The sequence below is a fragment of the Mesoplodon mirus genome (genome assembly GCF_964341445.2).
Source record: "Mesoplodon mirus genome assembly, chromosome: 2".
In the NCBI taxonomy this organism is placed as follows: domain Eukaryota; kingdom Metazoa; phylum Chordata; class Mammalia; order Artiodactyla; family Ziphiidae; genus Mesoplodon; species Mesoplodon mirus.
The window spans coordinates 84,406,594-84,422,203 of NC_138977.1; the positions used below are offsets into that span (position 1 = coordinate 84,406,594).

Genomic DNA, 15,610 nt, shown 5'->3' on the forward strand with positions numbered 1-15,610 from the left:
TCTCCACTGTTCCAGGCATAAGGGCTTTTGGTGGGCACTCAGTGAAATTTTTTTTCCTATTAAATTAAATTACATGTGGTTGGATAATGAAAATTTAGTTTCAGAGGTATTTATAGAAATCAAAATGTGTTAGATGTCTTAATTCAAAGTAGAATATTCGTTAATATTTTGAAAGGTAGAGGTAATGTCCTAAGGAATTCTTTTCAGTTCTTTTGGAGTCAGGATGGCCAAAAATATGTATCCAGTCTTCCACTCCTGGCTAATATTGGACTCTGAGCCACAGATTCTTTCTCAGAATCCTCAACACAGTCCTGGAGTTACTCAGTATCAGATATTTGGAATTGGTGCATGCAACACAACCTATTTGGTATTTCTGTTTTGTCTCAGGAAAAAGAAATCACATTTTGTACTCTATCAAAATATTTACTTATGTATTGACTGATGATACTAGCATAGAAACAACCTTAGGAAAGCCTACCTTTTAATATAGATTCAATCTCTTTGCTTTGCTTTCCCATTGTACTTGCTATATGACCTTAAGGCAATGGTTTTGGACAAATTATTTATCATTTCAGATTCAGCAAAAATTACTTTGGGTTTTTAAACTGTAAAAATCTGAATGATTTGGTGGAAAATTGGATTCTAATTGCAGCTTTGTTTTGGCAAAGCTAAACCTAGATTATAAATATTAATGTGTCTAGATGATATATCTCAAGTTATTGTCCAAAACTTTTAAATAAATTCCAGCTAGAAAAAGAAACACATTTCTCAATTACTTTTTTTTTACAGTTTTTTTTTATTGGAGTAAAATTGCTTTACAATGTTGTGTTAATTTCTGCTGTACAGTAAAGTGAATCAGCTATATGTATACCTATATCCCCTCCCTCTTGGACCTCCTTCCCACCTTCCCCCATCCCACCCATCTAGATACAATGGAATATTCTCAATTACTTTTGAAAAGCCATATGTTAAGTGGCCAGGAGGTTCAAGGTAGTTCTAATAAATCACATAAAAGAGGCAGTCTTAAATTGTAGAGAATTATCTTGCACAATTAATTTGAGGTTCAGAGGCAAGGTAATCAGTATCATTTTCTCTAACAATCAGACATCTTTAATTGAGTATTGCTCCTCTACCCTTAGGGGACCTTTTTCCAATTTGAGCATGAAGTTGAAAGTGTCAGTTTCAATCAGTCTTGCACCAGAGGGTACGATTTGCCCACATAAGTATCATCAAAGAGATCTGAAGATGCTTTTTCTGTGAGGGCTTAGATATTGAACTTCCATGATGAATTATGTCTTTCAGCATGCATCAGAATCTCAGTTTCTCTCCAAGTGAAAACTGAAATTTTTCCCAATTTTAATTTGCCTTATTGTTTACAGATATAATGCTTTTCTTATTTTAATTAAAATAATGAACAACCTAAGATTTTCATTTTTTTGTCTCGTGTATAGATGGATAAAGTACATATCTTGGCATTTGTTAAGTAGTTGATTTAAAATTTTTGTCTCATAATTAAAAGAAAAGTAATTACAACTTACTAAAGACAATGACAGCTTTAGAAATACACTGCTCTATAAAAATTAGAGAAGTTATGAAACTTCCTGGAAATAATTAGAAATATTGGGCTGAAATGGGGTTTGAGTACATAAAATCATAGCAGAATAAAAATATTGCAAATCACTCAAAATGTTAGCACTGTCTTTTAGACAGTTTTTATTGACAGAGTTTAAAAAAGTCAAGTGATTATATGAATTTTAATAAAAATGGTAAAGATTATTTAGTTCATCACATTATAAAAGTAAGGGGGTTTAATTACAGTTTTGTGAGGAGTTAAAATTTCAAGTAAGGATATCATAGAGAAATGGTAAAACTCAACTAAAAATATCAATGCTTCTAGGAGGAGCTAATTCTATGCCTTGGGGAAGAGAGTTTTCAAGATTAGGCTAGAAATTTTTGTTTCCAACAGGCAAGTGTGCTTTGAAATGTTCTGATATGGTGTTGACAGGACTCAGAAGCTAGCTTAAAAAGAGTTCCCACTGGCTAATTTGTGACAATTTGAGCATTAAAAAAGGTAATAAAAATCACAATTGATTAAAACAGCAGAGCCTAGAAGAAGCCATTATTCATAATTATGCTTAAAAGAAAATGGAACTTTATTTTCTCTTCATATAAATGGTTCTACATTCAGGTTAATTTTTTTTTTCAGGTTAATTTTTGAGAGGAAAATTTCCTCATAATAATATATACATTATATATATATAATATATAATATAATAATAATAAAATATTGATGTATGTTTGTAGATATTATTTTTAAGGTGGGTAACTCATATCCATACACAAATAATAATATGACCAGCACCATTGTTATTGGTATTTTGTGGAATCTGCTTTGTTCACCCTTCTTGTATGCTTTTCTGACCTCCCTTTATGGCTAATTTGTCCTCTTCTAGAAGTATATTTTAAGTGCTTTTGTTTAGAATCTATTAATAGAAGAAATAGTTTGTTTTCATCTAATGATTTACATGTTTTGCCCTCATTATCAGATGATAATTTTGTTGGACATACATTTCTAGATTGATTCTCAAATGTATTTTTTGAATACATTTTCTCAGAATTTTCTGTCTTCCATTGTAACTGCTGATTTGTTTTCAATCAAATTGTCTTACTTTAAAGATACTCTTTCATCTGTGGATGCTTTTTCTCTCTATTTTTGTTATTTTTTTGAGAACAGTGGCTTTGTATTTTTTTGTTTACTCTGATATCATCAAAGCCCAGAATAATGTCTCACAGTAGTTGCTCAATAAATACTTCTTAAATGAATATTGTAAAGGTTTTCACCGTTTTAATATGACTTTGTCATAGAGTTCTTGTATGAGTCTAAAGAGCTTAGTATGGCACTGAGCACATAATAACTATTCAATAAATGATAGCTTCTGTGTTTATTGAGAGAAAGGGATTGTTAATCTCTGTAATAGGAGGAGAAGGAGCTATCTGTAAGTATATGTATCATAAGCTTACATTCTAGAAAGTAGGCAAAACAAAAGAACAACACACGCACACATACACACACCGTATCTTCTCATCATACTTCCAAGTTTAAATACAAACATTGATTTTTGTTTCTTATATTTTTCCCTTTGGCAGCCACAAAAAAAGTTTGAAGTAGTAAAATTTACAACAAAAACGTACAAAAAAAGTTACCTCTCTGGTTCTATTTAATGGTACTACAAATATAAAACCAGAATTGCTTGCTTAAGAATAGAATATCGTCTTTGCAAACTGAAGAGAAATGTATTCCGTAGAAAGGCCGTTTTGATGAAAGTTTGTTCATGCAGTAAAAAATATTAGACCAACTTTTGAAATAAATTGTAAATGAAAATATTAAAAGTAGCAACTCAGGGTAAAGGTGATATTCTTGGGCCATGTCGTTATTGATATTTCTTCTTTCAGTGTTTTCATAGAAGGCTCCTGTTCCATTATACCAAGACATCTAAACTTCTCTCTAAAGTTCTTCAAAGAAGTGAATAGAAATTTCTCTAATGGTGCTCCAGATCCATCAGATAATTCCACTTGAGATTTCCGAGGAGATTCTATGCCAGTATTTTTCATTCTTCTAATTTTTTAGGATATGTTTTTTTAAAACTTCTAATAGGACAGAATTCATTACATTAGACCATGTCATTTATAATATTTATATGATTCCGAACAGTCATATATTCAACAAAAATTAGTCATCAAATTAATTATGTGATCAATTTGTCTTTATTTACTTTGCTAAAACTTAAATTTATAAAACCTGCAGGCTGATAGCACCTTACATTTGATGAAATTCAGTGCTCTGTGGTTTCCACTTGTGCACATTCAACAAGATTGGGTTATCAGCATTACTAGAAGGACCATATTGTGTTTTATATGATGATCCTCCAGCTTGGAACTTCACAGTAAGTGAGGTATTGATTTGAGCTCAATACCTGCTGAACATAGTTCCTCAAAGTGCTAAAAAAAAAAGTACCTGCTAAATGAAAGAATATTTCAACCCTGGAGTGGGGAGAATGATTTTTAATAAATGTGAGTGCTTTTTGCATGTTGCAGGGAATTTTGAAAATATCATTTATCCTAAATATACAATCCAATGTGATTTATTTGTTTTGCATGTGGAAATGCCACCTGCCATACCAGTAAACAAAGGATATTGTAGTCATCAAGCCATCAGCCACTGTAGCCGCCCACGACTGTGCACCTTGAGGGGATTCAGGATTGAGAAAAACAGGATACTTGCCTTTGATATCAAGGCCAGATATACCAAAGGATTGATTTCAATGAGGCCAGACTCTTGCATCTTCCTATATATAGAAAAGCGCTAAATTCATTACCTTGAGATGTCTGGTTTTCTTTAGCAGTAACCTTCTGATGTTCTGACTACCTGGTTTTTGTTGCAAAAACTCCTATATATATCCTGGCTCCTCTCATACTTCTTATGAGCAGTCCCTCAGAGCAAGCTGAGAGGCTGTCTTCCAGGCTTATGTCCTCAGCAAGTCCACCGAATAAAACATGATTCTCAACTTTGGGGTTGTGCATTTTTTTCAGTCGACATGCGTTTTTTCTCTTTCATGGAAAACTGGCCATACGTTGGGGTGAGTGGTAACAGGTCCAGACACATGCAGGAACCCATTGCTCTGGTTCCCTCCACTCCTCTCACATGCAGCACATGCCCATTCCTGCAAGCCCTTCTTCAGAAAATTGTGAATCTAAGGGCCCATGTCAATTTGTTGTGTCTCTTTTTCATCTAGTACAAACAGAAAAGTGTTGAGAGAGTGGAAGAAAGTTCCTTTCCCAAGGAGCTCAGTGAATATATTCCTTTGGAATTAGAGAGGAAATTAAACTGTGGCTGAACCTTTTTTCCTTTTTTCTTTCCAAAAGCTTCCTGCTGTTTGATGTCCAGGATGATTGCTTAGACTACTCAAGGGGCCACTGGAATAATAGGCTTGCTTACTTAGCAGAGCCTGGATATTTCTTAAATTTGAAACAAAGCTGAGAAAGATAAATTTTGTCTTTGTAGTCTGTGTTTACAGTTTGTACTTGGTGAGACTTGTCTGTAATACATTGCATCTAAGCAGTGGGGTAGTTGCTTCTATACCAATTGAAAGAAGAATGTTAAAGTCTGCCAGATGCTGTTTTCATTAAATTATTATGATACTTCTATTTATACAAAGTTAGGTGAAAATGATCTCATAGGTTCCTATCAGCTCTACAGTTCAATTTCTCAAATGACTCAATGATTCCCCTTAAATCCATGGCACTTAAGATAATTTCTGAATTATCACATAAGAAATAGTTTTCACATTTGTTTTTAGAAGGCAGAAGTTACCATATGAACTAATGGGTGGATCATAGATTAATACAGCTGCAGGTTGGATAAGAGAAGCACTGTACATTTTAATACTTAATGTGACTTTTTAAGAGACACTATAATTTATTGGTTTAGTGCATGGGCTTTGGATTTTGAGCTGCCCTGGGTTGAGATCCTGGCTTGGTGTATCAGTTAGCTAAGTTTTTTTTGATTGCAAAGAAACAAACGTTGGTCAGCTTAGGCAAAAAAAGGAAATTTACTGGCAAACTGAAAGACTGGAGAACCACATCTTGAAATAGGAAGAAATCAATGGTTTCAGGTGGAGCAAGGAAACAAGAACTAAAGGAAATTTCTCAAGACAGGAACAGTCAGATCAGAATGCTGCTTCTAAATGAATGGGACCTCACCATTTTTTAAAGCCTTGCACCTATTCTTCAAGGGTAGACGTCCCAGGAAAGAGTGTTTGGCTAAATTATTCCCCCCTTGCAGTTCCAGTCTAGTGGAAAGAAGGATCTGGGCCTTCAACTTTTATAATGGAAATCAACTATTTTACTACTTATTAAGACAATTGCTTATGAGCTATGATGCTATTACATTATTTTGTAGTTTCTACAGTTCTTTCACATACATTTGCTTCCTTAAATTCTCACAATATGCTGTTAGGTAACTAGTAGATTTTATTATCCTTGTTTTATGGATGAGAATCCTGAACTTAGGGACACTGACTAAAGCCTAAAGCCTGATGTTCTTCCAAACTGCGTGTGTTTCGTTCTACAGAATGCAGCCCATTACCACACTATCATCGGTTTGGGACAAAAGACGAGTGAACAACACTGAGACAGAATGTTCTTTCTGAGAAATAGTCGGATCTCGATGAAATTCAGAGCAGACTCCTTAGCAAGAGGATTGTTTGTTCGCTGCTTGGCTGCAGGTTGGTCGGGGCTACTGTGTGTTTCCTAGAAGTCGATGTTCTGAGAGTGAAACCCTGATACACACTCACAGGATGGGATCCACATTGCAGTTCAACCCTGTGATCTTGTTTTCATTGCAAAGATACCCAAGCCTGTAAAACTTGAGTTTTGAAAGTTCAGCTTTGATACTGTTAACCTGTTAAAATGTGACAGTACAGAAAAGCAACGTGTCACACACCACAGAATTTTCCAAAGTAGTTCTTGGCTGCATGTGGGAGGCAAAGCTGCATTTGTCTTCCTTTCAGCTTGACACCTGGACACCTACACTTAAGAGTGGGCTAGTCTGTTTGATAACAGGCTCAGTTTTTGTCTCTGCAAGGTGACATCTCTGCTGGGATAAATACTTATTTAGTCTAGGAGACTGTTTTTGGAAACCATGAGGAAGCTAGCATTGTCTGGGGTCCATCTTCCTTTACTGCTCTCTCTGCTACAAGAAAGCAGAAGTATGTTGGTAGTAAACAAAGTCAGCATTCTCCCACTTCACTAAGAAAACTAGCAAGAAAGGAATCAGAAAAGGGAGAACATATTTAATTTCTTTTGGGACCTTCCGACTGGGTCCTCATTTCTTTTATGTTACTTTCTTAAAGCACTTGACATGAGATTCTGAGGATCTGCTAAAACATGTGTTCTGCTAAAACCTCAAGGCTGCCTGGTGTTCAGCATCCTTTTCAGTACTCACCCTTTGCTGCGTCTTATTTGAGTTCTTACAGTTACGGTCTGTACCTCCTATGAGACTGTGAACTCCATGAGAATTAGAGACTACTTCTCATCCATTTTTTGCATCCTTTAGTGCCTCTCAAAGAGCAATCTGTGGACCAGCAGAATTGGCATCACCTGGGAGCTTGTTAGAATCTCCTATTTTGCTCCTGACTTACTGAGTCGGAACCTTTGTTTTAACAAGATCCTAGGTGCTTCCTATGCACATTAAAAATTGAGCAATGCTGCTCTGTAGCACTTTTCATACAATATATGTTAAATAATGATAAAGATAATAAAGCATAATAAAGCATGTGAGGCAGGTAATTATATATCACTGATAGAACACCCTCCACTGCCATTTTTTTTTCTTTCCATCTCTTTAACATTCTCGAGTCACCCCAGAATCCTAGAAGCGATGGAAACTTGATCCTTCTGAATACAGATGAAGTTGGTAGTTTCAGAATCTACTTGTCCAACTCAAAAAAAAAAAAAAAGAATTAAAATAAGTGATCATGCAGTGAGGAGGGATGAAGGAAGAGATGCAGTGCACAGCAATCTTAGTTCTTTTGTGCTTCACTCAAAGACTGCTTGCTGCCTACACATGGTTGTCACCGTGAGCTCCAAGGAGCAGTAGGGATCCTAAGGCTCTGTCTTAGTTTCCCTCATCACTCCATCCATCCTCAACTAGCTCACTCACTTTTATCTGTTTCATTTATCGATTTTTATGCTCATGCTTTATTTGGAAAAAAAAATCACAACTTAAAATGTGCACCAAAAAATAAGCACAGGGCTTCCCTGGTGGCACAGTGGTTGAGAGTCCGCCTGCCGATGCAGGGGACACGGGTTCGTGCCCCGGTCCGGGAAGATCCCACATGCTGCAGAGTGGCTCGGCCTGTGAGCCATGGCCGCTGAGCCTGCGCATCCGGAGCTTGTGCTCCGCAATGGGAGAGGCTGCAACAGTGAGAGGCCCGCGTACCGCAAAAAAAAAAACAAAAACAAAACCACAAAATGATCCCCACCCCAACTCAAAGAGCCAAGTTAAAAACCTCTTTGCTAAGCCATGCATTATAATATTGTATTATCAAGGAGTGGGTTAATAGTTACTAATGTGCTCCATGCTCAGTATACTAATTGGCATTCAAAAATTTTTAATTAAAGGATAAGGAGGGAATTTAACCAAAGTTCACCAGTGATTATTTGCCTTCCCTGCTCTTCAAGTTTCTTATGTTGGAAGCTAGCTATTTTGTTTACCCACAGGGTTCATTCTGGGGGTAATTATGATTGCATAAGCTCAAAGTGCTGTTCCAAAAAGTTATTGATATTTTAGTTGAGTTGGGCTCTGTTCAGTATTTGTTGACTGCATGCTGTATGGCAAGGACTGGAGTAGTAGCTGGGTCTATAAAGGGGAGAATGACACAGTCCTGTGCTCTTGAGAAACTTGTAGGCTGGTAGGCTGGACAGGCATGTAAATAGATCATTTTGAAGGACTAATTTAAGTGCTATGATACTGGGATACTCAGGGTATGCGGGTCTCAGGAGAGAGGAGCATTATGTGATTGGACAAGAGACACTTCTCCTGGGACTGTTTTGCATGAGGGGTGGAGGCAGGTGAAGAAATAATTGCTGGAAACACATTCCAGGTAGAAGTCACAGTGACACTAAAAATGCTGATGTATGAAACAGCATGTTCTATTTTGGGAACTTTGCCAAGTGCAAATTACAGTGCAGGAGAGGCAGACAATGAAGCTAGAGAGATAAGCTAGTCTCTGGAAAGAATCTGCCAGACTTGACATGCTTGAATTTATCTCTAAATAAGTGATGTCATGAATTCTACATTAGGAAAACAACCACTCCCACCGCCACCACCACTGGTTCAAAAGAAAAATGCACTCATTTTCAACCTTACTGTGAAAGTATGCTCTTTTTTCCTTAGGGTACGCTCATCTTCCTCAGTAGAATGGCTTATGAAATTATGTCTCTTCCCAGTGTCGTGAGGGAAACAGGCATGAACAGTGGGGAAGAACTGTAGTCCAATAAGATAGTATCTAAGTCAGCACTGCATTTATTGGGGGCATTAAAAAGAACACAACATTTTGCATGACTTTGTTATACACAGCTGTAGTGGTATAGAGCGGTGAGCTGACCTATGGAAAAGGGAACAAAGTCTTTGTTTTCACAGAAACCACCGCTGATGCATTGCAGCGTCTAGAAATTTACAGTCGTGGATATCAGAAAGAGGCATATTATTATTAATAACTTTATTGAATACATTGTAAGAGGAAGGAAGAAAGTACTTATGTATCCCCCATATACTCTCTATTTTCTTCTTGGTAAAGGAAATGATTTATGGTAAGAATTAAACTCCATGAGGGTTAACGTATGCTTTTTGTTGTTGTTGAATTCATAACATTTAAACATATTATAGGCACTTAAGAACTATTTACTGAATAAATGGATGCATTAGTTAATTCATTAATCTGAAAGGGGATAGACTGAGTTTTTCTGAGCAGTGTCTTATTAGCTAGATACTACCACTGATAAAAAATAATGAAAACTACAGGGAATAATATCCCTAGGAACATGGAGATGAGTGACATATTCTAAAGGTGGGAACTCCTGTTGGTCAGAGGATTCCGTTAGGCAGTGAGCGGGTAGGTGGTGGGTGATGGGGGTAGATAAAATTTGAATAAAAAATAAAATATGGAAATGTTATCTGGGATTCTAAGAAATTTTCAGTGATATTTTAAAAATCATAAAATAAATTAATACATGCTTATTGATAAAATTCAAGCAAACAAAGACATAGTTATAAACCTAGTGTCGCCCTAGTGTGGTGCAAGGACAGACCAATAAATCAGTAGAACCAAATAGAGGGCTCAGATTGGACCCATGTATACATAGGACCCCAGGTGGATTTATTGTGAAGCAAACAAAGCTTAGGCTTCACGGCTCCTTACTTGCTTTGGGAGGGGCCTCCCAAAATATTCACACTATTGTATGTTTTAGTGAAATTTGCAAGAGTAAGTTATTTTTATTGCAATTAGTGAGGACCACTAGCTCTTGCCACTCTGACTGCCCCTTCATTACACTTCCCTTTTGTGTCATATTCGAGTGTCCATGGATAGTTTGAATCCAGTTGAGAGGAAATGAGTTGGGAATGTGCCATTTTAACTACAATTTGGAAGATGCATAAGGGGTATGAATACACAATTTAGAGAAGAAATTCCAAAAGGTAACAAGTATGGTCAAGGTAACAGTGTATGTCAAAATACTCATCATAACTGGTAATTAGAGGATCCCAAACAAAATGCGTCATCTCTGTTGTAATTATTACCCCTAGTCAGTTGGATAATGGCATATGTTGGCAGGAATGTGGGGATATAGGGATCTTCATGCACTGGTGGGAGTATAGTCTGAGTGTATTTATTTTGGAGGTGGTGGTATTTAATAAACTAAGTATATTTGTTCCATATGGCCCAAGAGTAATGCTCTGGATTAAATATCCTAATGAAGTTCTCATATCTAAGAATACTGACTGCAGCATTATTTCTGCACTAAGGAAGTGAGACAAGCTGGCTGTCCATCCTTAGGAGAGAGGATAAACTAAATGGAATAGTATGCAGCAATTAGAAGCAATGGATTAGGTGTTCACATAGCAATGTGGATGGATCCTAAGACACAGGACTAAAAGAAACCAGTAAGAAACAGAATTTTGATGTAAATATGCAACACTAATAAATATTGAATACAAACGTATATACATACATGCTCACAAAACAATACACATGCTGCGAAAATGCATCAAAATAAGAGGTAAACTGTAAACACCAGTAAAGGATTAATAAACAGGTCTAAAACTTGGTTCCTCACTCCTTGCCTGAGGCAGTTCTGACCTTAGCCAGACCCCTTTGTTAGCAAATTGATGGAATTTACTAATCGGAAGGTAACTGAAAATCTTCCAGGAGGTGCCATGTTCTGATTTCTTATCTAAGGAATTTTTATAGCAGGATGTACCTTGTCTGTCTGTATTATTTATTATAAGTTAGTCTTCAGGGGCTTCCCTGGTGGTGCAGTGGTTCAGAGTCCGCCTGCCGATGCAGGGGACATGGGGTCGTGCCCCAGTCCGGGAAGATCCCACATGCCGCGGAGCAGCTGGGTCCATGAACCATGGCCGCTGAGCCTGCGCGTCCAGAGCCTGTGCTCCGCAACGGGCGAGGCCACAACAGTGAGAGGCCCACATACCGCAAAAAAAAAAAATTAGTCTTCAGTTTGTGGCTTTATGAGCCATAGCTGGGCTGGATAATGGAAGTTAATCACATAGACCTTCTTACTTCATAACCAGAAAGTATAAAGGTTGAGAGAAGCACAGAAGTAAAGGGCTTCCTTGTGCCATTTTGTATTGCCCATTGTGCTTCTTGCTCTGAGCCCAAAATGCATCCTAATGTGAAAAAGGGATTTAGGAAGATATGTCCTGATATGATGCGGCTCCTTTGTGTAAACTTGACTAAACATTAGTAAAGCTTGGTGCTTGGTAAGACATAGGTTTTGTGAGCCTGATTGATGATTCAGCTCATTGTGTTAGTATAAGCACATTGTAATAGTTGCCTGGGAGCACAGGTAGAGTACTAAGAGGGGGATAAAAATAAATAAGTAAATAAATTAGTAATATAAATAAGAGAAAGCCTCACTAGGACAAATGATGATGATATGCTGTGAACTGAGGATGTGATTTAACTTTCATCAGCTCTCATCAAAGAAGGTCCACTGTTTTAGGGTGAGTTGTTAGGAAATGATAGATAACAAGAACACATTTGGGTATTTGGAAATGGGACACTGTCATAAAAAACAGTGAAACATGTGGACTTGATGGTGGGTAAACTTGGGGAGATGTTAATAAAATCTTAAGAGCCATGAGGACCATGTTAGCAGTAGCTAAAAGGGCCTCAAATAACCTGTTGGTGAGAGATTAAAGGAGAGAGAAAATGTTATTGGAAGTTGTAAGAAAAGAGATATTTTGTCATATAATAGAAGAAAGTTTATTAGCACTGTACCCTGCAGTAATATGGAAAATAGAAAATATAACTGATGAACCCCATGATCTAGCTAAGATTTCCAGGCAGAACTTTGACAATGCCAACTTCCTTCATCTCATTGCCTTTCATAAAATACAAATAGAGGGAGATGATTTAAAAAAAGGAAACAGTTCATTTTTCAAGCATAATTTAGAGGAAACATAAAAGATTAAGGACTTGCTGGATTCGAAATAAAATTTTTCATTCCTGGTCTCTCCACATGATGAGAGATTCTCAAAGTAAGAAAGATCATCAGGCAAGCAATTAAATCCAGAGAACAGTGGGAGAAAAATGGCATAAAAATAAAGCAAATCGTGTGTGTTTTAAGCTCCTTTCCTAAGATAAATTAAATGTTTCCTATCTTCAAAAAGTTTGGATTCTGTTGTAGATTCTGGTGGAGGAGACAGACAAGTAAACAAATAGGTACAGTTTAGTATAATAAGAGCCCCAATAAAAGAAACATGGGATGCTATGAAAGCATGTATTAGGGACACTTTACCCTGACTTGGGAAGGAGGAAAACATAAGATCAGTCTTTCCAAGAGGGTCATGCCTAAACTAAGCCTTGAGGAATAAAAAGGAGTTAGGGAAGGTGGTTGGGGCAGGGGGGGAGAGGTGATGATTTCAAGTAGAGAGAGTAGAGTCATATTAAAGGAAACCCTCAGAAAAATCTCCCAAAGGAGCCCTGAACCACTCTTGGCACTCCTTGTAATCATTTTCTCCTTTTATAGGAACAAGTAGGATCAACTGGCTATAAAAATTCTTTTTTAAAAAAGATTTTTGTGGGCCTCCCTGGTGGCGCAGTGGTTGAGAGTCCGCCTGCCGATGCAGGGGATGCGGGTTCGTGCCCCGGTCTGGGAGGATCCCATATGCCGCGGAGCGGCTGGGCCCGTGAGCCATGGCCGCTGGGCCTGCGCGTCCGGAGCCTGTGCTCCGCAATGGGAGAGGCCACAACAGTGAGAGGCCCGCATACCGCAAAAAGAAAAAACAAAAAAAAAAAAACAAAAAAAAAAAAAAAGATTTTTGTTATAATTTTTAAAAACTTATACAGAAGAAGAGACTAGTATAATTAACTGTCATGTATTAATCACTTAGCTTAAAAATAATCAAGCTCATGGCCAATCTTATTTTGTTTATGTTTACCCCCTCCCCCATTGCATTATTTTAAAGCAAACCCCAGGCCTATATAATTTCATCTGTAAACACTATAGTTATCTTTAATGCATAAAACTCTTTCTGATTAATAATTAACACACACAAATTAACATGAGTTCTTAATATTGATGCTTCCTTTTGCACAAGCTAGGGCAGTGGGTTCCTTCTGGGAAATTGATCACTTAAGTCACTCTAGTGCAGAAAGTGAGTTATTCAGTATTTGAGGTCATTTGTTAAAAATTCCTTTTCTTGGGGAAAATTATGCTAGCTTCCTCTTTTATGTGTATTTATGAGTAATAGGCTAGGGAAAAATATGTCCCTAATTGCCCCAAGGAGTTATAAAAATGTAAGAAATGAAAGTCACTATGGGATCTTAATTTTTGTTCCTGAGTGAAGTAATAGAAAGTATTGGGCATTTCCTTTAGGGCAATGGTCCAGTTATTTTTAGGGAGGCCTAGCTGCTGATTTCAGAAAATCCCTATCTGGTCTGCTTTTAGTGCTAAGTCATCTCATCTTATACTAGCTTGGGTTCTGGGCTGATCTGGGTGGGTGAATCTCCCTTACCTTTATCCAGAGGAACAAAATTCATTGTTGTGAATAGCTAGCACTGTAGATAACAGGAAATTAGGAGATGGGGTAAACAAGACCAGCCCTGGTACCATAGTATCTCGGGACTTCTGTTTAAGTATGAATTACAATCAAATGCTATCTAGCCTTGAAGTAGTAGCTACAGGGGAGAAATCTTCAATTTGGCTGAACCCAGGATATATGCGTATAGATTCAGAGATGAGAGCATGACATGTTCTAAGCTCTGCAAGAATTGAGTCAACTATAGGGTTGGTAAGGCAGGTGCTGGAAAAGTTAGTAGTCACCAAATGTAAGCAAAGAAATTTGGAATAATTGAAATACTTTAAGTAATAGATTGCTATGATCAGACTTGTGTTGGAGCGGGGCACATGGGAGGGCACAAAAGCCAACAGGAGACTATTTTATTACAACAACTATGAGATGATTAGTGCATGAATGAAAGTAGTGCCAATGACAGCCGTGACTGTGGAGAGCATGGAAAGATGTTTGTAGATTGAATACATAGTACAGGCAGGCCAGTTGGACAGGAAGTTGAGAGGAAGGAGTCAAAGATGGCTCCCAGGTTTGTGGTCTGACGGTCTTGAAGATTGGTGAGATGCAGATGTCCAACTGTAGTGTTTCTTGGCTGATGTGCAAACTAGTGGATTGCTTGTCAGTGGTCATTGCCACTCTAAACCCCATTCAGTATTACAGCAGTGGCATTTCTGAGGTCAGGGCTATGGCCAGAGGGTTAATTAGGGGATGGGTCAGGCAGTTTGTATTGGAGCAAAGTGCTTATTCATCTGACCTGTCCTCTGCTCAGCACAGAAAACAGTCCCCAAGTTCCCACGTTCCAATGAACTTCATCATATTCCCTAAGGCTTTTAGTTACTCTTACACTAAAATAAGGCTTTATTTGGTCTTTCCAAATTCTGAAGTCTACTTGACGATCTATAATCTTCTAGATTATAAGAAAAAAAATTGAAACACACTTTGATTTAAAGGATATTGCATCCTAAAATTAAAATTAAAACTTTCATAAGTTAGATAGGCCTTCATGTGTTATGTATCCCTGCATTTTAATATTGATCATTTATTAAAATCTTTAAATTGATCTTTATCTCTCATCCGAAAAATGATTATAACTCTTGGGCTGTTTTCCTTCTGGGTAAACCAGAAGAAGAAGCAGAATATTTAATAATAGATTGTTCTGAATCCCAGGTTCTTAACAGGCTTTATAAACTGGATGTGGAGACAGAATCTTTTGTTATTTTTCAGAATAATTTATACCAGCATTTATGGACTGGAATAGTTGGTTTCAGCCACCTGTTTTCTCCGTGGACTGTTTCTTCCCTGTATAATATGTATTTCTACACTTAATTCCAAAGGTTAGTCACCTGGCATAGCCAGAAGGAAAGCAACACAATGGTAACATTTATTATCTGGAAGAGAGGCACATTTTCCTCTCATATCTTTAATATCTAATACTTCTTTCTAGTTTTCAAATTATGCAGCAGCAAAGTGTTTCACATACCTGGAGAATACCTACTAACTGGAGAACATGCAAAGTCCAGGAAAAATTTTTGGTGATTTTTTTAGTGATAGAACAAATTTTTAATTTATCATCTTGTACCCAGAAGTTAGTTTTACTGGTGACTTACTAGGCTCTGGCACTGATGGTTGATTTGCTATTATATCAGTTACTTAATTAAAATGAATTATTCATAGTTTTTCCTGATGAACGACCTAATTATTATGCTAATCATAATAATCTAAGTCTTCAATGTTTTCTGA

The 15,610-nt window shown here is 37.1% G+C and overlaps 1 protein-coding gene across 3 annotated transcripts in view; it reads left to right on the top strand.

Moving 5' to 3' along the window:
- The window catches only part of GRXCR1 (glutaredoxin and cysteine rich domain containing 1), a gene marked incomplete at its 5' end in the record, with an annotated part of 356,205 nt that overhangs the window by 106,869 nt on the left and 233,726 nt on the right, over positions 1-15,610 (top strand). For all 3 annotated transcript variants that reach the window (XR_014293037.1, XR_014293038.1, XR_014293039.1), the window contains one exon: positions 6,131-6,284. The remainder of the gene's footprint in view (positions 1-6,130; positions 6,285-15,610) is intronic.